Source organism: Heterocephalus glaber, unplaced genomic scaffold (genome assembly GCF_053883595.1).
Source record: "Heterocephalus glaber isolate CG9 unplaced genomic scaffold, H.glaber_assembly_v1.0 deba00001555, whole genome shotgun sequence".
NCBI classification, from domain to species: Eukaryota; Metazoa; Chordata; class Mammalia; order Rodentia; family Bathyergidae; genus Heterocephalus; species Heterocephalus glaber.
Window position 1 is genome coordinate 1,547,279 of NW_028258346.1, and position 24,298 is coordinate 1,571,576.

The 24,298-nt window shown below is 41.3% G+C and overlaps 1 long non-coding RNA gene across 1 annotated transcript in view; it reads left to right on the plus strand.

The window, feature by feature from the left end:
• Positions 1–24,298, plus strand: part of LOC110350323 (uncharacterized) — a 73,062-nt gene that overhangs the window by 9,847 nt on the left and 38,917 nt on the right. Inside the window, exon 2 of the long non-coding RNA XR_015442829.1 lies at positions 3,829–4,011. This is a non-coding gene — a long non-coding RNA (uncharacterized LOC110350323). The remainder of the gene's footprint in view (positions 1–3,828; positions 4,012–24,298) is intronic.

A 24,298-nucleotide genomic window follows, 5' to 3' on the forward strand; every position in this document is an offset into this window, starting at 1 on the left:
ACCCTGACCAAGTGGGATTCATCCCAGGGATGCAGGGATGGTTCAACATATGCAAATCAATCAATGTAATACAGTATATCAATAGAGCCAAGGACAAAAACCATATGATTATCTCCATAGATGCAGAAAAAGCATTTGACAAAATCCAACACACATTTATGATAAAAACCCTACAAAAAAATGGAATAGATGGTCTCTACCTCAAACTGATAAAATCCATCTATGAAAAACCAACAGCCAATATCATACTAAATGATCAAAAACTGAAATCCTTCACACTACAATCAGGAACAAGACAAGGATGTCCACTATCACCACTCTTGTTCAATATAGTTTTAGAAACATCAGCCATGGCAATTAGACAAGAGAAAGAAATAAAAGGAATAAAGATAGGAAATGAAGAAGTCAAATTCTCATTATTTGAAGATGACATGATACTCTATAAAGAAGACTCCAATAATTCTACCAAAAGTCTTCTAGACTTAATAACCAAATTCAGTCAAGTAGCTGGTTACAAGATCAACATACAAAAATCAATAGCTTTCCTCTACATGAATGACAGACTCACTGAGAGAGAAATAGGGCAAATAATTCCTTTCACAATAGCATCCAAAAAACTGAAATACCTAGGAATCAACCTAACAAAAGAAATCAAAGACCTCTTCTGTGAAAACTAAGGCACTCTGAAAAAAGAGATTGAAGATGCTATCAGAAAGTAGACAGACATCCCCTGCTCCTGGGTAGGAAGGGTTAACATACTGAAAATGGCCATACTTCCAAAACTGCTATATAGATTGAATGCAATTCCAATTGAGATCCCAGCAGCATACTTCATGGACCTTTAGAAAACAGTCCAAAAATTCATTTGGAAGAAGACGAGACCCAGAATAGCAAAAGCAATTCTAGGTAACAGAGACATGGCAGGGGGTATCACAATCCCCAACCTGCAACTCTACTACAAAGCTACTGTGATAAAAACAGCATGGTACTGGCAAAGAAACAGACCTGAGGACCAGTGGAACAGATTAGATGATCCAGAAACAATGCCAGACACACTCAGCCATCTCATCTTCGATAAAGGAGCCAAACACCCTCACTGGAGGAAAGATAGCCTCTTTAATAAATGGTGCTGGAAAAATTGGCCTTCAACTTGCTAAAGATTAAAACTAGACCTATATCTCTCACCATGCACTAAACTAAAATACAAATGGATTAAAGATCTAAATATTAAAATAGAAACTCTGAACCAGTTGGAACAGAGGTTAGGTAGAACCCTTGAAGACATCAGTGTAGGAAAAGATTTTATGAACAAAACCTCAGTTGCCTGTGAACTAGCACAAACAATCAACAAATAGGATCTCTTCATATTTAAAAGCTTCTGCACAGCAAGAGAAACCACCAGCAGTGTGAAGAGACAACCCACAATGTGGGAAAAAATCTTCACCTGCTCTTCCTCAGACAAAGGGCTACTATCTCGAATCTATAAAGAACTTAAAAAGATCAGACCTCCCAAATTTAAAGACCCAATCCAAAAATGGGCATCTGAAATGAACAGACATTTCTCAGACAAAGAAGTAGAAATAGCAAATAAATACATGAAAAAATGTTCAACATCACTGGTCATTCGAGAGATGCAAATGAAAACAATGCTGAGATTCCACATCACTCCAGAAAGAATGGCTGCTATCATGAAGTCAACCAATAACAAATGCTGGCAGGGCTGTAGGGAAAGAGGAACCCTGCTCCACTGCTGGTGGGAGTGTAGACTGGTGCGACCACTGTGGAAATCAGTATGGAGATATCTCAAAGAGCTAGGACTGGAAGTCCCATTTGACCCTGCTATTCCACTGCTGGGGATCTTCCCCAAAGAATTAAAAGAATCATCCCCCAGTGATATATGTGCACCCATGTTCATAGCAGCACAGTTTGTGATAGCTACAACTTGGAAACAGCCCAAATGGCCATCAACTGGAGACTGGATAAAGAAAATGTGGCTTTTTAATAAAATGGAGTACTACTCAGCCATAAAAAATGAGAAATTAGAGGCATTTATAGCTAAATGGATGCACATTGAGGTGATACTCTTAAGTGAAATAAATAGGACACACATGTGTAAATACTGAATAGTTTCTCTGGTTTGAGAAACTGAAAGTGCAAATAAGAACTAAAATGTATAATAGGTAATGTGAAATAGGAAGAAAAGGGGCAAAGGGGGAGGGGAATGGGAGGGGAATGGGAGGGGTAGGGGAAAGGAAAGAAGGGAATCTAGTTAATAAGAGAAAATGGAAAAATAGGAACAAAATCTTTGTAAATAGGGAGGACTGGAGGGGTGGAAGAGAGGGCTGGGCAAGGGTGAAAAATAAGAACCAAGAGAGATTATGTAAAGGTGCAAATTTCCAATGATGAATGTCATTATATTGTATACCTAAAATGTACCAATGATTAGAATGAATAATCAATAATGTAAAATAGGAAGCAAAGGTCCAAAGGGGCAGGGGTAGTGGGAGGGGCGGGGAAAGGAAAGAAGGGAAAGGAAAAATGATGAGAAATGGAAAAAATGGAAATAAAGTCTTTGTAAATAGGGAAGGGTGGAGGGGGTGAAGGGAGGGCTGGGAATGGGGAAAAAATAAGAACCAAGGTGCATTATGTAAAGGTACAATTCCCAATGAGAAGTGTAATTGTGTTGTATACCTAAAATGTACCAATAAAAGAATTTAACAAAACAAAAAAATAAAAGTAGTAATTACAGTTGAAAAAAAAATAAACTAATTTTTTTTTTTGAGACAAGGTCTTGCTATGTAGTTTAGGCTGACCTTGAATTCACGATGTAGCCCACGCTGGCCTTGAACTTGCAGCAATCCTCCTGCTTCAGCCTTCTGAGTGCTGTGATTACAGGCATGCACCACCATGACCAACAGAAATTTAATTTTTAATCAATTTTTTCAAATTGGTAAACTGCCAAGAGGAAATGCCTAGGACTGTATTAGAATTGTGTGAGTATTGAGCTCTAGGGATGTTAGGAGGACTGAATACTCCATATAAAGTATTTAGCACAGTGCCTGACATATAATGTCATATTATGATAAATCCTTGCTGTTAATAATTTCTAACTCTATTTTTTCTTTTTAACATAAAGCAAATTTGCTTATACAGTATTTAAATCCTATTTATATTGAATAATTATAGTTAGCCTGAGAGAAAGAATTCTCAGTCATCAAATAATGCTTAATTTGATTTCCTATATGTAAATTCCTTTCTGTTTGAAAACTGATGACCCTACTTGATTTCATTCAGGGTTGGGAAGTTTGGAAAATCTTTGCAGTGCTACCTTGCTCTGTTGATCTTGGTTTTTGTTTGTTTTATTTTCAGTACTGTGGGTCAAACTTAGGACCTTGAGTCTGCTAATCTTGAAATAAGTCTTTTGTAGGTTAGGAACCTCTGAGGTTCAATTGTGATGCTTTTATTCCTGGAAATTTGTCCTACTATATTTGGATTTGGATGGAGTGAGCCCAGGGATGTGTGCTTTAGAAAGCTTGTTGGTGATGATCTGTTTCCTCCTGACTTCTGAGTGGAATAAGAATGAAACCACAAGAGACAACCAAGAGAGGGTATAAAAGAGATAAGCAATCACCAGCAGTGCCAGGACAACTTAGGCAAGTAATGGGTGTGTATTTTGCCTGCCAAGGTGTCTTGTGAGAAATATCCCTCCTTATTCATCACACTGTGTTTCAGTCATCCTGTGACCTGAGTTGTCAGAGTCCTCTACTACCCCATCACAGTTTTTGATGAAAGGAAATTAAGAAATTTTCCTCTCTCCTTTCATTACAGTTGTGAGGACCACATAAGCCAAGAGCTGCTGGTGGCTGTCTTTGTTGATCTTCCTAAGAATGAAGCCAAAATGGAGCTTCGAATGGAAAGACAGCTCCCTTTGAGCTTCCCAAGAGCCCCTGACTCCAATCCTGCCAGGAACAAGATGGGTGTTAATCTTCACAGCTATCTGAGCCAATAAAAGTAAGTCTGATTTGGTTTCTGTCACTTGGCAACTCAAAGAAACCCAGATAACACAGTGTATAAAGCAGTATTTATTGACTTTCAAGATGTGTTATGCTTTGTCTTGACAGACTTTCCTTCTACTTGGAGGCAAATAAAACAAAGTTTTCACAAGTAGTGAATTAGCTCTGAGAGCCCACAGAACCCAGAAATCTTGTTTGACCTAATCTTTGGGTAATCAGCAAATCTTGAAATATCAAAGATGTTCTCATCAGCACTGCTAAATTGTTCAATTTAACCAGAAGAAAAAATCACATCTGCAGCATTGCTGTGTCTGTAGAACATGCAGAGCTTTTAAGAACAGCTGACCATGTGCCATTTCCTTGGACGTAGATGTCCCCATAAAGCCATAGTTTTCTAGGACTGCTGAAACAAATGATTAGGAACTGGGTAGCTTAAGACAATGGAAACGCAGTCTCTCACGTTTCTCAAGGTAAATGTCTGAAATCAGGAAGCAGCAGGGCCATGTTCTAAAAGCTCTAGGGGGAAAAAAATCCTTCCTGGTTCCAGTGGCTCCTAGGAATCCTTGGAGTTCTCAGCTTGTGGCTATAGCACTCTAGTCCCCATCTCCATGGTTGTCTTTCTCCTGTGTTTTTGCCTTACATGGCCTTCTTATGAAGACACCTGTCATTGGATTTAGAGACTTTCCTGGTCCGATATTGCTTCCTCTTAGCTAAAAGTACCTACAAAGACTGTTTCCAAATACAATGGTTTCCTTTTAGCCACAGGGGATATATTCCAGGTCCCCCAATGGAAAGCTGAAGTCTCCAGTAGCTTTGAGTCAATTTTAGAGGAATGAAAAATGGTAGCAAAGAGAAAGACAGGTAGAAGAGTACAACAAATACAAATTAGACCAGGGAAAAAGGTGAAAAATCCAATGTGGATAGAGATCCTCATCAGGGAGTTATTTACAATGCTGTTTTCCTTTACCCCTCACTGGGAAACATGAAGAATGTGTTCCCTAAGTGCAAGCATTTAAGCCAGATGGCCTTGCAAAAAATAACACATTCTACACTTTGGAATGTTTTAATGTGGAAACTGATATCCAAGCATGGGCTACGAAAAACAGTATCTTTGCTATTTTTAGAAGTACCACTCTCTATAATAAGCCTAACACCCAGACTTATGCTTCAAGAACTAAAAGCAAATGTATCAGATTAATTTTGTCATAATATTAACCCTCGCAATGTTGCTCAAAATAACCCAGCCAGAAAGGATATTGAGGCCCATAAGTACAAGGTTTCTTGTGCTGGAGAAAGTTGGGAAAGAGAAAGCAGTGAGGGCCTTGGGGATGGGAGGTGGTGAAGACTGAAAGCCTGCTCTCTGCCAGGTCTATGACGACCTTTGAGGGCATGAGCTAGGCCCTTGAGTCCCCAGATACAGCAACCATAGCAGGAGGCCCTCAGGGCTGCCAGGAGGACACCCACAAACAATGTCTGTGTATAAGAAAGTTCTGGATGGTTGTGATTTAAAGGAGGGTTTGGGTCCCCTTTGCTTAGAAGGCTTGTCCCACAGTTCTTGATACCAGAAACTGCCACGCTTTTGGAAAATCCCCACGATCACACATCTGAGTCTGAGGCAGCTGGCACCAGGATAAAGCACCGATAATACTAATAAGCACAATTTATCGACCACTTAGTATCTTATTTCCTTTATCCTTCACACCACCCTGATGCAGCACTGGCCGAGGAAACTCCTGGCTAGCCCAGCATTCATTTTGTCCATTTTTCTGTTAAATCATAAACTTTAGACAAATGAAATTAAAGAGTTTGTCTGAGCAAAGAATGATTTAGCCCTCGGAACCAGAGGAAATTCAGAGAGTTCTGCTCAGCACCATCAGCAAGAAACTACTTAAAATTTTTTTTACTTTATTAGTATATGTTTGCAGTACAGGATAGTGATGTTCATTTTGGGGAATTGGTACATGCATACAACATATCTTGGTAATCATCAATCTCAACCCTCTTTCCCTCACCTCCCCAACCCCTGACCCCTTTCTCCATCCCTAAGGGGCTGCCTTCCTGTTTCCTGCCATCACCTCCTTTGTTTATTCTTTGGGCTTCTCACATAAAAGAAACCATGCAATATTTAACTTTCTGTGTCTGACTTACTTCACTTAGCATGATGGTCTTGAGTTCTATCCACCTTGAGCCAAAAGCTTTTACAGGCTGAACCCAAGAACAAAGCAAAATCACCAGATTGGCCACTGCTAGGTATTTGCCTTACTTGGGAATAATCTGATCAGTTGTATACTTGTCACAAAATATATTTCTAAATTAAGAATTCACTTTGTGGTAATCCCATCTCCTACCCAGGGGCTGGCTTGGGGATGAGCATGTGCACCTCTCCCCTGAGAGGGCAGTTCCCTGGAGAACCATCTTAGAAAAGTTCTCTTGATCTTTGACACCTTGAAGGGGTGCAGCCATACACCCGATGGTTTAGGCAGAGCCAGCACAAAAATGGCAGAGCCAGAAGAATGGAAGAACAGCTTCCTTGGTGGCACTGAGAGCCATTGAGTCAACAGCCTTGAAGCCTGCATTCTTCCAGTTGTCCCATTATATAAGACAATCAAAGTTGAAACCAGTCTAAGTTGAACTGTTACTCTACTTGCAGCCCAAAGCATCCTAGCTGCTCTTGTTTTGCCCACTCGGAAGTCCAGAGTCAGACAGCTGAGTGACTTGTCCAAAGCCTCCACCAAGTGAGAGCAGAGTTCAAAGCCAGGTCTCTCTGATTCTACTGCCATGCTATAGTCTGTTACTGAATCTGAGCAGGCCATCACTCAGAGGGCCACAGAACCACTGGTCCAGATTCACATGGCACTGGGAGATCAGAAGGGATGTAAGACCAAGGGCCTTACCAAAAGCTCCGAGGAGCTGACTACAGTGAAGAACACCTGGGAAGGAACACACTGGACAAGTTGGAAAACAGACCTTTATTAGTCTGGCCAGACGGCACTCCCAAAGCAAAATAGCTTAGAGAGGCAACTGGCTCAGAATCCGAGGCTGTTTTTATAGGGGGTTGAGGGGGAAGTTAACATATTAAAGAAAAGGGGACAAGGGTTAGTAGTCGACTGTCACATATTGATGGTTAGCAGACATCTGCAGCTTGTTCTAACAATTGTGGTGCCTGGAATATCAGTTCCGGATAAACAAAGAGTTGAGTAGTTTACTCTGGGACTCTAGGTCTGTTACAGATCCCTATCTAGCGTCCCTAGACTAACAAGCATCTCCATCCATTAACTCACATTTTAATCACAATGGGGCTGGAGAAAAAGGAACAAAGGTTATGCAGTCCCACAGGGAGCTAGTCTAATGCCTCATCAGATGCAGCCCTGGGGTCCGAGGCAGGGCCCCTGATGCAGCCAGGGCAGCATAGCATCCTGGCCTTAGGCTGAGGAGTGGAGTGGTATGTGCAAGGGCCCACATGGGTCCCTTTAGAAAAACCAAAGGGGGACCTTGACTATTTTTAGAGCTTTTCCATGTATAAGGTGCTTTTATGATATGATTTTATTCCAACCCTTTTAGTGATCCCACTGAGTTTATTAATCCACATCTATAGATGGGGAAACTGAGGCTCTATAGGATTTACCCAAACCTCTCAGCTAAGTGGTAGAGCTGGGACTTGATCCAAAGTCTATCTGCTTTGAAATCCCACACTATTCCCAAGTCACTTTTTGTTAATATGACTCTTGTTTCTGCAGGTGACATGCTCGAGGCCATATAGCTTTTTAAAAATTCTGGCAACACCTTGGGGAAGAGTGACTTGCAGAGCTGATGCTATAACTCTAAGTGATTTAGAAGGAAGTCTAGACACTCAGCTTTCTAGAGGGGAGAAAAGGAGCCAACAACCTGAGAGTTCCCAAGCTAAGTGCAGCCTTGGAGCCAAGAATCCTGTCTGCCTGGAAACAGGAGAGGCCTGCAGTGCTGGCTGGAAACCCTCAGGCCAGGAGCCTATTGTCCAAGCTGCCTGCCCACAGGATCAGAATTCTGCAGCAAGGACAAACCTTTAATTGAAAACCCCTTTGTCCTTCACTAGCTCCCTTAGGCTATGGGAGAAGATGATTTCCACCCTCTCCTGATACCTGGCAAACAGCCCTGCTGAGAAAAACACTTAGTATAAATCTATGAGCGATTCAGACTATTGGTTTCCTAATGCTGCTGGCTGAGGTTTCTCCTTGGTTGCTTATAAAGATAATTATAAACTGGGTTGCCTAAAGCATGTGCATACCATCCCAGAACTATGCTGTAGTCCTGGCCAATGGCTGTGTGTTCTGCCAAGATAGCCTAGGACCCCGCGTGTGGCCCCTCCATGGCATTGCCTTGGGATGGTCTCATTTGGAAAAGCATTTCTTGTACACCCACTGAATAGATACTAAACTTTAATCATATAACCTGTGACAGCAGGTGTTGTTATTCCCACTGAATTTCTGAAGAGTCTTCTGTCGAGGCTAACTTGCTGCAGGACCCACACTGAGTGAGATAGAGGAGACTTTGATCCTGTGAGGCTCAGAGGTGTGCATGACCCACCATGGTCAGCCCATGGGAACCAGTGGCAAGAGCAGTATGCCGTGGCAGGTTTGGCTTATGGACCATTGACTGTGCATACAGATTAGTGTTGGGGGGGCTCCACTTGCCCAGAGGCCTGGTCCTCAATGTGCTTCCAGGTTAATGGACACAGATGCTGTGAAGGAAACTTCTAGGTGAAATGCAGTATTCATTCTCCCCTTCTGAGGTGATAGAATTTGTAACTTGGCTCATGATTAACTAAATCCTGAACTTCTTAGTATGCTTTGTAGCTACAGGTGGACTTACAGCAACATTCTACCTGATGGGATATAAGAGAGAGTGATCTAAGTAACCTATCAGGTATGCCTCCAAAAAAAGCAAAGTCTCCTACCCTTTGTCCTCTTCTTGCTGTTGCTTGGAATGTTGACATGATGGCAGGAGCTGGAGATACCATCTAGAAACATGAGGCAGAAAGTACATTGAGTACAGCAGAGCAGCAAGGTGGAAGGGGCCTGGGCCCTGATAATTCTGGAGCCTACACCATGCCCCTGGGCTTTTTACCTGAGACAGAAGTCAACTTTTCACTTATTGAGTTTTTTGGGTTTTTTGATACAGGCTCTATGTAGTTCAGACTGGCCTTGAACTCCTGGTAATTCTCCTGCCTCAGCCTTCTGAGTGCTGGTATTACAAGCACATGCCACCACTCCCAGTGCTTAACTTTTGATTTAAATCACTGCTATTTAGGTCCTTTTGTGAAGTACTGTGCCATATAGTACACAGAGGGCTGGTGAGAGAGGTTTGGTAACAGAATTAACCAATAAACAAGGAATAGAGAAAAGACAGGTTATTTAGATCACTGGGCATGCCATCAAGAGGGACCATTGGCAAGTTTCCAAGAGAGAAATCGCACAGTGAGGGTACAGAACACCTGTTTGGTGACGGTGTACATCAAAGTTGCAGATTGTCAAGGTCTCCCTCTGGCTTAGGCCTCAGAAGAGGCTCTTTAGATTTAGATAAGGGAAAGAGGGCATTAGCTCAGGGGAAGAAAGGATGGTTTCTGTAATTACTTTTTCGGTCCTCGATAGGGCAGTGCCCCTCAACTGTCCCGATCGTGCTGGACATAAATGTGTTGTCAAAGAAGTCTGGGAGTTGAGAATTGTAACCCGCTTGTCACCACATGAAAAGTCAACTTCACATCCCAGTAAATGGAGAAGGGAACGGCTGGGACTTGATGCTCCATGACTGTGTGGCCCATCTGCATAATGGTAGGGCCTCAGACAAGTGTACCCCTTTGTTTCTGGGGGACCCCAGAGGGGCTTCTTCAAGTGTCAGCGTGTTTGCTCTGTCCTTTCTTTTCTTTTCTTTTTTGGCACCAGGGATCGAACTGCAGACCTTGCGCTTACGAGGCAGGCAGAGGCACCACTGAGCTAAATCCCTGGCCTTGCTCTGTCCTTTCTTTCCACGCCGTCATCCACTCTACTTTCAGCATGGAGAGTCTTCCCACAGTCAGACCCCAGCACAAGGAGGCCCCTCCCAGGCCAACCCTCGAGCCCTCCCCGGGGTGAGAGGTGGGTAGGGTGACCCTGGCAGGCGCAGCCACAGCGGAACTTCGCAGACAGTCAGGGCCAGGGCTCCATGTGGTGTGTGCACAGAGGTGCTCCTGGGCCTGCGTTAGCCAGGCAAAGTGCTGCCGCCGGGGAACAGGGCCAGGAGAAGCTCCTCAGGCTGGAGCAACCCTGGAAGGCTTCGCAGAGGAAACATTCTTTCCTGATCCAGGCAGATCACAAGGAGTTCAGATGATGGCCACTTTTCTGTTCCCTCTGGCCCTTACAAGCTGGTGGGAAAGCTGAACAAGAGTCCATCTCTCCTTTACCTGGTTATTTAAATTCATTTATCAAAGGCTCGAAAAACAAAGGACATGTCGCTAAGTAAAGCAGAAAACTGAGGACGCACATCCCACTGTGCCGCATGGATTAGATAACATGTGTTAAAACCAAGAAACAAATTTTTATGTAAAATACAGTCATTTTTAAATGCTGATAACTATCTGGAATATTTAAAAATCATAGGGCTGTCAAACTCGCCTTCAGCTGCATCCTGTCTCACATTTTGAGACCATCTTTATTTCTGAGCTTGATGTTTGCTAGATGCCTACTATGAGCAGGGCCCTAAATTAGCTGCAGGCGATTAGGTACTGATGTGGGATTAGGGAGTGGAGGCAGAAAAATTAGGCCACTGCCCATGAGGAAGTTATCATCTCTGAGGACAGGCATGACAGGAACGCACACAGGATTCTTCTTGTTTGGGGGGAATCAAGGATGTCTACCTAGAGGAAGCACCTTTTCCAGGGAGAGGAGAATTTCAGGGAAGGATGGGGTCAACAGCACCAAGGCTGCTCCGAGACGATGGAGAAAAAAGCAGGAACAAGCTATTGGCCAGGACAAATGGGGCACCAAGGGGAGAGGCTTCCAGAGGGTAACAGGATGGAGGCAGTGACAAGATGAAACTACAGAGGACAACACTGAAGGGAGAGGACCGGCCACTGCAGGAAGTAAGATAGACAGAAAGCTGGAGGGACCAGCAGGATGAAAAGAGATGGGTCTGTGAGACTGCAGGAAAGGCGAGGTGGAAGGGGAAATAGATGATGTGGGAGGGAATAGGAAGAGCAGAACTGGAGGAGGAGGAGGACAGAGCCGGGGTAGGTGTGACCCTGGCTGGAGGAGGGAGGCCTCTCTCCAAGGACGTCACAAATCACAAAACAGTCCCTAATGTTCCATTTCTAAAAACATCACAAATCTGTGCTGGATGGTTGCGAAAAAGAAAGAAAAAACAATTTCCATGGAAGTTCATCTACAAAATAAATCTTTTTGATTGCGGCTTTGAGAAAATGGGAAAACCGTGAAAAGTTTTAAACAGGATTGGAGGCAATACAAGTAAAGATGTATAAAATTCAACTTGGTGAAAGAGGAGATCAAGGATTGGATTAGAGTTAAGTATATCTGGGGTAATGGAAAAAATATTAACAGTGGAGTCATCTGTAAGGCAGAAAGATACACATGGCTTTCTAGTTATGAAACACCAGAACAAAAGGATTAGACCAATGCAGAGTATTTTAGGAAGGATTGGGAAAGTTCCTTTGCAAGGTTACCCTCTTTTCATGACCTCATACCCCCCCACCCCCGATCCCCCAATCAGGGTGAGGACTCAGCTTTTGTTCTGACCTTACCTTGAGTTCACCATTTATACTGGCTCCATATGTTGCATGTGCTGGCTGTTTCTCCTCAACAGATATTTAAGCAGCATTGATAATTGTGCTATCCTGATGTATTAGTAGCCCACTAAATTTGTTTTCAATAGAAAGGTCCAGTGCTTTACTCTGTGTTATTTTTACCACTCACGATCTCCAGGAAACTTCTGTAATTATTTTTAAAGTGACATCAACTAGGAATAATAAGCATTTATTATGACACATACTTACTTTGTGCTAGGCATGACTTTCAATGTATTATTTCATTCAATCCTGACAGCAACCTGTATTGTCACTGCCATTTACCAGCCATGAAAACTTAAGAAATTAAAGATTCCTACCCATTTAAAAATTTCTTAATTTTAAAATGTAACAATGGTGATAATAATGAAGTCTGTTATAGAGCTATTAAGAATAGTTTGATATGTTTAAAGTACTTAAAACAGTATTCTGTATTCAGTGAGTGCTCAATAGTGAGAGGCCATCATTTTAATTTTACATATGAGGAAATTGTATATTTAAATTATTTCCCTAATGTCAACACAAAAAAAGTGGTAGACCTGTGGTAGAAACTGGTACAGCTGGTTGATATCAGAGACTTAATATTTTTGATATAAGAAGTCAGAATGATGAACTCCATGCAAAAAAAGAGAGAGGTAAGGCACCGTGCTTGCGTGGGTTCCAATCCAATGCCCCTCTCCTTCTCAATTGCAAATGGTGAGCAACTGGGTCTCATTGCATTTATTTACATGTCCAGCTGATTGGCATGATTTCTCCTGGGCATTAGCTGTCCTGTGAAATTCTGTGAACACTCATTTTTTCCAGACTGGATAGATCATAAGCCATTTATGGGTAAAAATCTTCTCTAAACCTTGACCACAAATATCTGCTGAACAAAGAGTTTTTCTCAGAACCCTGGTGGTTTATCATGTGAAAAGAAACATGGGTCATGGGATTTGCGAAATGAATCCCAGAGACAGATTCCATCAAGTAAAATGTTGTCACAGGCTTCTGTTAGAAAAACACTGAATGTGCCTGATTTACTTTTCCTGATCCTCTTAAGGGTTGGCTTCATCTCAGTGTACGGGATGCTAAACTAGTTCAAAACTCTTCAAATCCAAGCTAAACTGGTGCTTAATGAAATTCCATGTGCTACATGGAGAATGACAGCCTAGACACAAAGATTCTGATGTAAGGGCTTCTCACATTGGCATACTGTTTTTGCAGTGGCCAAAAGAAAGCATGAAACCCCTGCTTTCTTTGAGCCCTATCTTTACCAGATAGTACTGCTGCTGCTGTTATTGTTATTATTGTCTATTGATAAAACAATTCTGGTTCATTGATGCTAATGGACGGTGCTAGAATTTTACAGCCAGTTGAAGAAAGAACTTCCCTTTTGCCAAGGTTGCTTTTTGAGAGTTACATAAATACATCACAGTGTTCTATCAAAACACTGTATGGCTGCAAGTAAATGAAAACCCAACTTATAATCATTTTAAAAAATAGAAAATTTTTTCTCAGAACATCAACAGAATCAAGAGGGAGTTAATTATTGATTCACACCTCATTAATGTCAGGTCTGCTGTCTTTAATTTTTTTCATTTGTAAGATGGCTACTGGTGAACATTGATCCTCATTTTAGCAAGATATTTCCCCATCCTAACAGATATCTGCTTATGCAGTAAGTCTCCAAATTACCGAATGAGTTTTGTTCCAGGAGAACATAAGTCAGATTCATTTGTAAGTCTAATAAAATAAGTCTTATACACCTTTGACACAAATGTACAGTGTGAAGCATAAAAAACCAAACCTCCACATCACCATTGCTTTTCCTCTTCCAGACATCCTGGGCTCTGACTGAGCACTGTACTACTGTACACTATCACTCTTTACAGTAAGCACACAGCAGTACAACTATGACAGTGTCCAATAGACATGTGAGCTACTTCCACAGTTTGCTTGCATCCACGTAATGTGAGGTCGGTCCATTGGTATCTGTGAAAGTTCACAACTTGAATGTTCATAAGTCAGGGACTTACTGTACTTATTTGCCAGAATGGTAAGGATGGTATGTGCCACCATTACCTAGCTGTAAGGGGGGCTCTGAAAGTAAGCAAGGAAGAGGGCTATTGGGAATGGGTGTTGGGTAAGCCAACTGACAGTGCCTCACTTCTGAATCTTGAAGACTATTTTTATATAATTCTATAACTGATTCAAGTTTTTCAGTCAAGTCAGTGAAAAGGATCTTTGGAGATTTGTTTGGTGATATGGTAATCAACAACTGTAATTGTATATTTTATTATTCAGTAAGTTGTTTGGCTTTATTTGGGCAGTCTAATCCTGTTTAACTCCTCTATGATTTTGGTTCACTGACATGTTAGATAAAATCAAAGCTAAACCATTGGTTTTCAGTAGCATTCAATGGATCAGGGCTATGTTGATTGGATAAGAATCATCTATTTCTGAATCACTTTTGGTTATTTGAATCTTTCAAAGAATATGTCCATTTCATCTAAGTTTTCAATCATTTTAATTTTTTAATTTCAATTTCCACACATTTTAATGTGTTTTGCTTTCATTTTCACTTAGTTCAAAACATTTTATCATGATTCGCTTTAACTATTCATTGTACAGTTAAGTGTGTGGTTTAATTTGGGGATTTCCCATATATCTTCCCTTTATTTATTTCTAGTTTAATTTTATTATAATCAAAAGATATACTTTGCATTATTTTGATTCATTTAGATAGTTTGAGTTTTGCTTTGGCTTAGTGTATGTTATCCCTTGAATGTTTTATACACACTTGAAAAGAATGTGTATTCTGCTATTGTGTAGTAGTATATAAACATCAGTGAGATCAAGCCAGTTGATAAAAGTGATCAAATATTTTACTTATTTATTGATTTCTTTCTACTTGTTCCATGAATTATTGAGAAGGATATTGAAATTTCCAAATATAATTATAAGTTTTTCTATTCTCCCTTTGAGTTCTTTGATTTGTTACTTTACATATTTTGGAGCTATTTCTTTAGTACATACACATCGAAGACTGTTATTTCTTTTTTTGTTGTTAAATTCTTTTATTGGTACATTTTAGGTATACAACACAATTACACTTCTCATTGGGAATTGTACCTTTACATAATGCATCTTGGTTCTTATTTTTTCCCCATTCCTAGTCCTCCCTTCACCCCCTCCACCCTTCCCTATTTACAAAGACTTTATTTCCATTTTTTCCATTTCTCATCATTTTTCATTTCCCTCCTTTCCTTTCCCCTGCCCCTCCCACTACCCCTACCCCTTTGGACCTTTGCTTCCTATTTTGCATTATCTATTATTCATTCTAATCATTGGTGCATTTTAGGTATACAATATAATGACATTCCTCATTGGAAATTTGGACCTTTGCATAATCTCTCTTGGTTCTTATTTTTCACCCTTGCCCAGCCCTCCCTTCAACCCCTTCATTCCTCTTTATAAAGATTTTGTTCCTATTTTTCCATTTTCTCCTATTAATCCCATTCCCTTCTTTCCTTTCCCCTAGCCCTCCCACTTCCTTCCCCTTTGCCCCTTTTCTTCCTATTTCACATTGCCTATTACACATTTTAGTCTTTATTTACACTTTCAGTTTCTCACACCAGGGAAACTATTCAGTATTTATACATGTGTGTCCTATTTATTTCACTTAAGAGTATCGCCTCAATGTGCATCCACTTAGCTATAAATGTCTCTAATTTCTCATTTTTTATGGCTGAGTAGTACTCCATTTTATTTTTAAAAACCACATTTTCTTTATCCAGTCTCCAGTTGATGGGCATTTGGGCTGTTTCCAAGTTTTAGCTATCACAAACTGTGCTGCTATGAACATGGGTGCACATATATCACTGTGGTATGATTCTTTTAATGAAGACTGTTATTTCTTTGTGGTGAATTGACTTTTATTACTATAAATGTCTCTGTATGTGCAATAATAGTTCCCATGTTGAATTCTACTTTGATATTAATATAACCACTTCAGTTTTCCTGTCTTTAACGTTTGCATGATACATAATTTTTAATCCTTTTACTTTTTACCATTTTTATATTTAAAGTGACTTTTTTGTAGACAGCATAAATTTGGACCTTACTTTTTTTTTTGGACCTTACATTTTAATCAAGTCTGATAATACTTTTAATTGTATTCTTTAAACTAGTTATTTTAATTATCTGTGTAGTTGGGTTTAAATCTACTACCTAACTAAGTGTTTTCTATGTTCCATATACTTTGCCTTTTTCTTTTCTTGTCATGTTTGGCTTGAGTAGTCATGTGTTGCTTAGGGACAAGGAAGCACTGAGAAATGTATCATTAGGCAACTGCATCATTGCATGAACATCATTGAATTATACTCACAAGCATAGATGGGACAAGTCAATCACTCAATATGGTGTCTTGATGCAAACAGGAGACATAGAAAACGTTAGATGTACAAAGTATGATCAAAATACACTGTGAATGTTTAATTTTTTAAAAAAGTTATTACAGTAAATGACACATTGCCATTAATATCCCTTAAAATATTTCCCCTCTCCTCAAACACACTTATCCTATGTTCTTGCCACTTTCTGAAGCGGTTCTGGAAATCCTTTCATGTGTGTCTTTACAAGATGTGATAAAAAGTATGGTGAATGCTGTTGTGTCTTTTACTGTAATAATATAAGCATATTTAGCTCTGTAAGAAACTATCATGCCGTCTTCCACAATGGCTATACCAGTGTTCATTCTCACCAGCAATGAATGAGTATTTCCTCTTTCTCCACATCTTCACCAGCATTTGTAAGTGTTTTGGATTTTGGCCTATCTGATAAGTGTGTGATGGTATCTCATTGTCTTAATTTTCAGTAACTTAATACTATATAATAGTGGGCCTCTTTTCAGGTAGTCATTTGCCATCTGTATAACTTCTTTTGTGAGATCTGTTCAGATCTTTTGTCCATTTTTAATAGGGGTTCTCTATTGCTAAGTTTTAAGAGTTCTTTGTATATTTTGGATTACATTCCTTTGTCAGAAATATCTTTCACAAATATTTTCTCCCATTATGTGGCTTGGCTTCTCATTTGCTTGAACTGTTTAATTTTAAAATTCTTGTCTCTCTCTGCTTTGGTTGGGTTGATTTTTATATTGTCTTCAAGTTTATTTATCTTCTGTGTTGCCTAATTGCCTATTAATTCCATCAAGTAAATTTTTAAATATATATGTTGGCTCATTTATAATTTACACTTGATCTCTTATATATTCTATTGTTCTCCCTACATTTTTTCCTTTAAATACTTGAATATAGTTAAAATAGCTACTTAACATCCTTGTCTGCTAGTTCTTTTATGTCTATTATTTTCAATTCTGTTTCTGTCTGCTCCTCCTGTGTCAAATTTTTCTCCTTAACATACCTAGCAATTTTTGATTGAATGTTGGACATTTCAAATATTTCCTTGTTGAGTGTCTGCATTTTATTGTAGCCCTTTAAAGGGTTCTGGGCTTTATTTTGCAACCAGTTATGTGGTAATCTGTTTTGTCCCTCTAGCGGCAGTATTTTTTTACTTTTCTAGGGTGGGTCTAGAGTATTCTTCATCCCAAGAAGGATACAGACCTATTACTGCAAAGGGACTCCTCTTAGATCTTCACTCAGATAGTAGGTGATCAAACAGAACTCCTCAGCATGGCTGCTCAGAGTGCAGACTTCTCCCCACCCTATATAAACTCTAGGAATTCGTCAGCTTACAACTCTGGTTATTCCAGGTCAGGACTGGTTGAATCCCACATATTATGGACATGCAGCATAGTACTCAGCAAAGACTCAAGGAAAGCCCTTTTTCATGTATGTTTTATTAATACATATTTGCCGTACATAACAATCACATTTATCATAGGGAATTTGTACCTGTACATAATATGTCTTTTTTCCCATTCCCCACCTCTCCCTACAACCCTTCTCCCCACCCCACCCCCATTTATAAAAAGCTTTGTTTCCACTTTTTCTCTTCCATTCTCTTTTAAAATTTCCTTTCTCTTCCCTTCCTCCTCCTTTGTTCCCCTTCCCATTTGAACATGTTCTTCCTACTTGCCAATATCTATCCTCCATTTTGTTCCTTATTTACCCTTTGAGTTTCTCACACAAGGAAAACAATGCTAGATTTAAACTTGTGTGTCTGGTTTATTTCACTTAAAATTATGGTCTTGAGGTGCATCTATTTACCTAAAAATGCCTCAAGTTTATCCTCCTTGATGACGGAGTAGTACTCCATACGACTGCATATTCCTAACATAGTAAGTGACTGCAGGAGTGTACTTGGATACACATGGCTGTTGGCAGGCCTTGGGTCCTCATTGGCTCTTAACCAAAAATATCAGGGCTTTTCTTTCCTTTTGCCCATGTGACTCTCTCCTTAGGGTAGCTCACAGCATGGCAGTTGGCTTCTCCTGCAACAAGCAATTGAAAGGCAACAAGAAAGGGAAGCCTAAGATAGAGGCCCTGATTTTATTGCTTACTAATATTAGAAATAGTATCTCATCCCTTCTGCTAGATTCTATCCCCTAGGATTAAATCCAGCCCCCTGCAAGATAAGTAGAAAAGGGGTGATCTGAGAGACTATCAAGTTAATCTTATATGCAAATTGCCTGTAGTGTCACCCAGGTGACAATTTGTTGTTAAATTTACTTGACACTCATCAGTTCTATTTTCAAGGCCTCTTCCTGCATTACTCCTTGGCAAACACTTGCTCCTTCTTTTAACTTTCTCTTTTAACTTTTGTCATCCCTTCTGACTTCAAGCCTTCCTCTTACTCTTTTGGCCATTGTTTCTTCTTTTTTTCAATAGAGCCTGAGAAAACTTTAAAGTTTTCAAAGTGTCTTATTCTTCATCTTATTATTTGTCAGATGTCCTTTATTTATGCAATCATATATCAAGTGAGTGAACGTTTACTAAGAGTCTAGCACATATTAGCTGTCCTGCTTCAACCACTTTAGTAAGCAGAACTATTCAAAGATCAATTCCTTTGAATCAGTGGCCCAGGGTTCCTATGTACTCATGTTTTTGTCTCTGAGGGCAGACGTACTGGAGATGTCTGTGACTGTCCTCTGCTTGTACTAAATTTGAAATCACCTGCATAAGCAAATGGGGTAAGAACAGATCATTCAACTTTATTGTTTTCCACTTTTTTCTTAGAACATCTGATGTGGTTTAAAAATTGGTAATGTTTGTCTTGAATTTGCTCATCTGAAAGTGATTTGAGTAGTTTAATGATTGGAACATTTTGGAGCTTTTTCCAGGACACCAAAACTCTTAACATGGTTTATGAATTCTACAGCACTCAACTGACTGTTCCCAGCTGTTGGGGAGATTTGACCAAGTCTCTGCAGCTCCACAGATCTGGCCTCATAGAGACAACTTTTTCGATCTTGTTTCCTTAAAATATTTTCCATTTAATCTTAGGGTCAGGCTTTGGCGTGGTAAAATACCAGAGACAAGAATGGTCCAAAATGGGTAAACACTACAGTAAACACTTACTTAGTAATCATTAGGTGAAAGAGTCCTTGAACTTGGAGCCTGGGAACAGCCAAAGTTCTTCCTGAAGCTCTGATAGGAGTCTGTTGAACCAGAAGATTAATGGAAAAGAAACTGCAAGAACAGAAGTTACAGTGATTGTTATCAATACTTTCTTATTGTTTCTTAGGGAAAACAAAGTCATAAGAAGTTATTTGTGGATGAAGTGAATAGAATGTGGCCCTGAAGAAGGTGACCCTTAGATAATGCAGAGTCTCCTAACATGGGGAGCACAAATCATGCCACCCTTCACGGTAACTTGTGAGGCCTTACCATACACTAGCAGAGTGAATGCCTTCTTACCTTCACTAAAGGCTTGCTATTTTTTCTCTCTCCTTTCCCTCACCCTGAGCCTTTTTCCATGCTGCCTTTATATTCTAAACATGATTTTATAAAAAGACTGTGAGCATTACTAATGTTGAGCTGTATTAAAGAAGTAGACAAACGTCAAAGAGAAAACCATTCAGGGCAGGGTTCCAGAAGACATACCCAGATGACTTCACTTCCAGCTCTGTTGCATGGTGTTGTCCTTGGTCAAAACATAGTGATTAATATTCATTTCAAACTCTGAAATAGCCAGAACCTTCTAAAAATGTTGGAGTTTCTGTCAAAGTTTTTTGTTTAGTTTTTAAATTGTTCTGCTATAACCAAAAGTTATATTTTAGTTTTTTTTAAATTCTTCAATCATGTCTAATTTGGGGTATGGAGAAGCTTTCCAAACTAAGTCACAGATTAGTCAAGGCTAAAACAAGAGTTCTGTTCTTTAATAGTCTTTGACAAGAAAGATGCATTTTGGTTTATATGGTTAACAGGTGACAATTTTGGGCTCAGGTAAACTGAGGCAACTTGCTTTGCTAAGAAGAGCAAAGAACTGATACACTGTAAAGTTTTGGAACTCTTCCATCTTTATTCAGTATTCACCAAGCATCTGTCTTATTGCAGATTCTGTTCAAGAGCAGCAAGGGTAATAAGGCGCCATCTCCTCCCCTCAAGGAGCTAGAATGTGTGCTCGATGTGTTGGGGGGGGCAAGCATCTGAAGAAACAGTAGCAAGGGAGTACACATTCTACAGAGAGAGGGCTCTCTAGATAATTAAGATAAATAACTGTCTATAGAATGTTAACCAGGACATGTATAAAGTGGGAACAAAAGTCTTGACCTTTACTTTCCAGATGTATGGTATGGAAATCATGAAATGCAAAGTGTAGACATACATAATTCAGTGAGCGAATTAAATGCTGTGTTTTGTTATCTCTATGTGAGACAAGAAAGGAACAGTTGAGAGAACATGTTGTAATTGGTGAGGTCTATCTCTACTTCTAAAAACCTTGAAAGAATTCCAAAATAAAGGCGATCTGAAAGCCTTTCTGGACACTAGGGGTCACTTTGTCCCAGATACAAAGTCAAAGCGAGGATGGCACCCTTATCAGTTTTGCCGGGACATCCTTCCTCCTATGCTGAGGAGCCCCGTGTGAGTTCAGTCTCAGTGTGGGGTTGGGTCCCCCGAGAGAACCCAGAAGAACATGCTGGGCGGAGGCCAGACGCCCTGTTGTTACAGTCTCAGCCCCACGTTCCAGTGAGTCAAAGCAGGTGTCCAGGAGGCTAGGAAGCTAGATGATTCCAGACACTGAAAACAAAGGTGCTTCAAAGCTACTGGAAACAGAAAATTGCTTTTTGTCCCCTCACAGCCTGTTTTTTCTCCTCCAAGTGGTTTTTTGTCCCTGGTCATCCTGAACTCTGAATTCCGCCCACTCTGTTCGACTCTCAAAAACTCACACCCCATGGCTATCTCCCATGCTGTGAGCAGCTCAGCCCTTCATTGTGTTCTGTCAGGTGTACATCTTGACTCTGTCATCAGATTCTCAACTAATCTATTTGTTCGGTCCAAATTGGAGCTCCTTCTGTGTGACAGGCCCCACGCTCACTGCTGGGCGGCATCAGTCAGCAAAGCCTCTGTCCCCAAAGATGAAAACTAATAAAGAACTAGTTCCACACTGTGAAAGATCCTGGGAAGGAAATTAACACAGTGCCGTGACAGAAAATAACAGGAAGGTTGTCTCAGAAGAGGCAACCTGTACACTGAGACCTAAAGCAAGAGAAAAGGCTGGCCGTGTGAAAGAGGCAGGCAGGTAGGAGAACATTCCAGGCAGAGGTATGTTCAAGAAACAGCAATGAAAGGAGCTTGACTTCCTCCAGGAAGTGGCAGATGGCCAGGCTGACTGAAGTTGGCGAGCACAGGAAGGAGACAGGAGGTGATGTTTGGGTGAGAAAGAAGACCCAGATCAGGCAGGCCAGCAAGGCCACCCCATGTCGTGAGCATTCATTCAACATCTGGCACTCAGCCCAGCACTTCCTTCAGTGGCCTCCAGGTGCCCAGCACAGACCTTCTCTCAGAGTGAACTTTAGCCAACACTGGACAGTCAAACTGACTGAGAAGTCCCAGTTATGTGCCAACACTTCCAGAACCTCCCAGCCCGATTTCGGCACAAGTGGAGACACACAGAGGTTTCTCCTCAGCCCTGTGTTTGGCCACATCCAGCCCTCACTTGGGCTTCTCCTCAGAAACAGAGTAGTGAGAGTGACTCAGTGAGCACATCTCATCATTAACACCCTCCTGGGAGGTGGGTCGCAGTGTGGAGTACAGCTGAGACTTGAGAGCCATGCTGCCAAGATCCTTACTGGGCTTTCTTATCCACCAGCTGCGCGGTGGGGTAAATCAGTTAACCTCCTGAACAGGAGGTTCCTCCCCTGGTCTAGCGGGTCTTTCTCAGGGCTTCTGAGAGGATTAAATGTGGTGACGAAGGAAAAGCCCTTATCACAGTCCCGCCCAGGATATGGTAGGCATTCAGTAAGTTATTAGCTATTCTTAGCTACTGCTATGTGATTATTAGCATTAGTATTATCAACCATAGCTTCTTAAAATACACTTCCAAATCCCACCCTTCCCTCTCTATTTGGAGAAACCCTAAGGCAGAGGCCAAATCGGCTGTGAGGGGCTCCCAGACAACCTCAGGCCTGAGTGATGATTTTCTCCTCTTGGCATTGCAGCTGTTCATCCCTTCTCTCAGTGATGCTCAGGCCTGCACTCCCTGCTTAGCTGGGACATCCTTGAGAACAGGCATGGCACCTTTGGGTGACAGCTACCAGTTCACATTTTAATATCTCTGAAATTGAGAATACACCTTAACAATAATGGTATGTCAAAGTTAACTGACCGTGCTTTTTTCTTAATGTCACATACAGTCACATGTCTTACAATAGGCAGTGCCTTAAATTAGATGAAATACGATAGCTGTGGGCAAAGGTTATAGAAGGACACTTACAGGGTCACTTAGTATATGACCTTGAGCAAGTTACATGCTTCATCTTCCCTTGCGGCAGTTTCTCATCTGAACAATAGACACTGCTAATGGTCTCTTATAGTCATTGCAAGGATTCGATGGCTTAACCTATTGGAAAACCTTTAGAACAGAGCCTGGCACATTGTAAATGTTGTATATTAGTTCTTACTTGTGTTCCCAGTAACCAGCTCCGGATCTGACTGTCATGAGGCTCAATGAGTATTTAGTGAATCAATTAAAGAGCAAATGAAGAAACTGACATTCATGGCAGCACAGGCTCCGATCTTCCCGATCCGCTGGGGAGCTGGCTGGCTGGTGGCCTCCGGCTGCTGTAACTTTGTGATCACAGGATCATGTTCCCAGCAGAGACGGAGCACAGTGGGCCCCAGAGACAGGTGGGGGTCCTGACAAACCATCTTAGCTCAGGGTTCCACCTCAGCCTGCTTGGGTGTTTTCAGAACTTTGTCATAACCCAAGATTCCCATTATCCCTTCTTCCTCCCCTCCCTCCTTTATGAGCCATTAAACTCCTGGGGTCTCCTCTCCTACTCCTGTTCCCTCCTATTTATCCTTCGCAGGCCTTTTCCCCAACTCCCCATAAAACTCTTGCCTATCTAATTCTTTCATGGCTCCTGCTTCTGGGAGGGAGTAAACTAACCTATTCACCTCCAAGAATGCTCCCTGTCCCTACCTTGGTCCGGGGCACATTTTCTGTTTCTTCCCCGGACAAGTGGAGTTCTGCCAGGAGGAGATGCTGAGCTGAGAGGGTGAGGGAACAGCCAGAGAGAGCTTAAACAATGTGGAAGCTACAGCCAGGCACCAGCATTCACACAAATGGTGCCAGGATTTCCCCCGAGTGTCCACCAGGCCACATTGGTTTACAGAAATCCTTGTCCCCTCCTATTGGAGGCCCCAGGATGGTTGTGTGAGATCCACACTGCCAAGGCTGAGGTTCTGCCCCACAGCTGACCTAGTCACTCCAAAACCTTCTCCCTAGTTCTTTGTGTCCACCATGTACCAAAACCATGACTGACTTCAGCTGTGCCTGAGCAAAGCCCCAAGACTCTCTGCCTTTGGGACCTGAGCTTGGCCGGAAGCCAAAGAGGCCCAGTTTTGTCTTCTGCTACCAAAAATACATTCTATTTCCTCTCAGTCCCATGCTTAATTCAAAAGAGTAACTTAAAATGCCGGCTAAACACAGTCACTATTTTTATCTCCACCTCCCATGTGCCTGCCCTCCTCCTCTGCCAATGTGGCCATCAGATCCTAGACTCACACATCAGCCCAACTGTTGAAGTGGAAAAAGTGAACATGCCTTCCCTCAGTCCAAGGAAACTTGCTGCAGTAGCCCGCCTCTTCTTCCCTTGACCTCCCTGCCTCACTGCCCTCTGAGCCCGCTCTCCCAGGGTGAGGAACACGTGGAGAAACAGGCTTTGGTTTCTGTCCAAAGAAATCAATGACTATTTGAGGCAAATAGACGTGGAGGCCTGGAGTAGGACTTGTGCTTTAGCCCTTTGCATTATGGCCCATAGATTCCAGACCAGACCCTCACCTTCCAGAAATACCAACCCCTCAAGTCA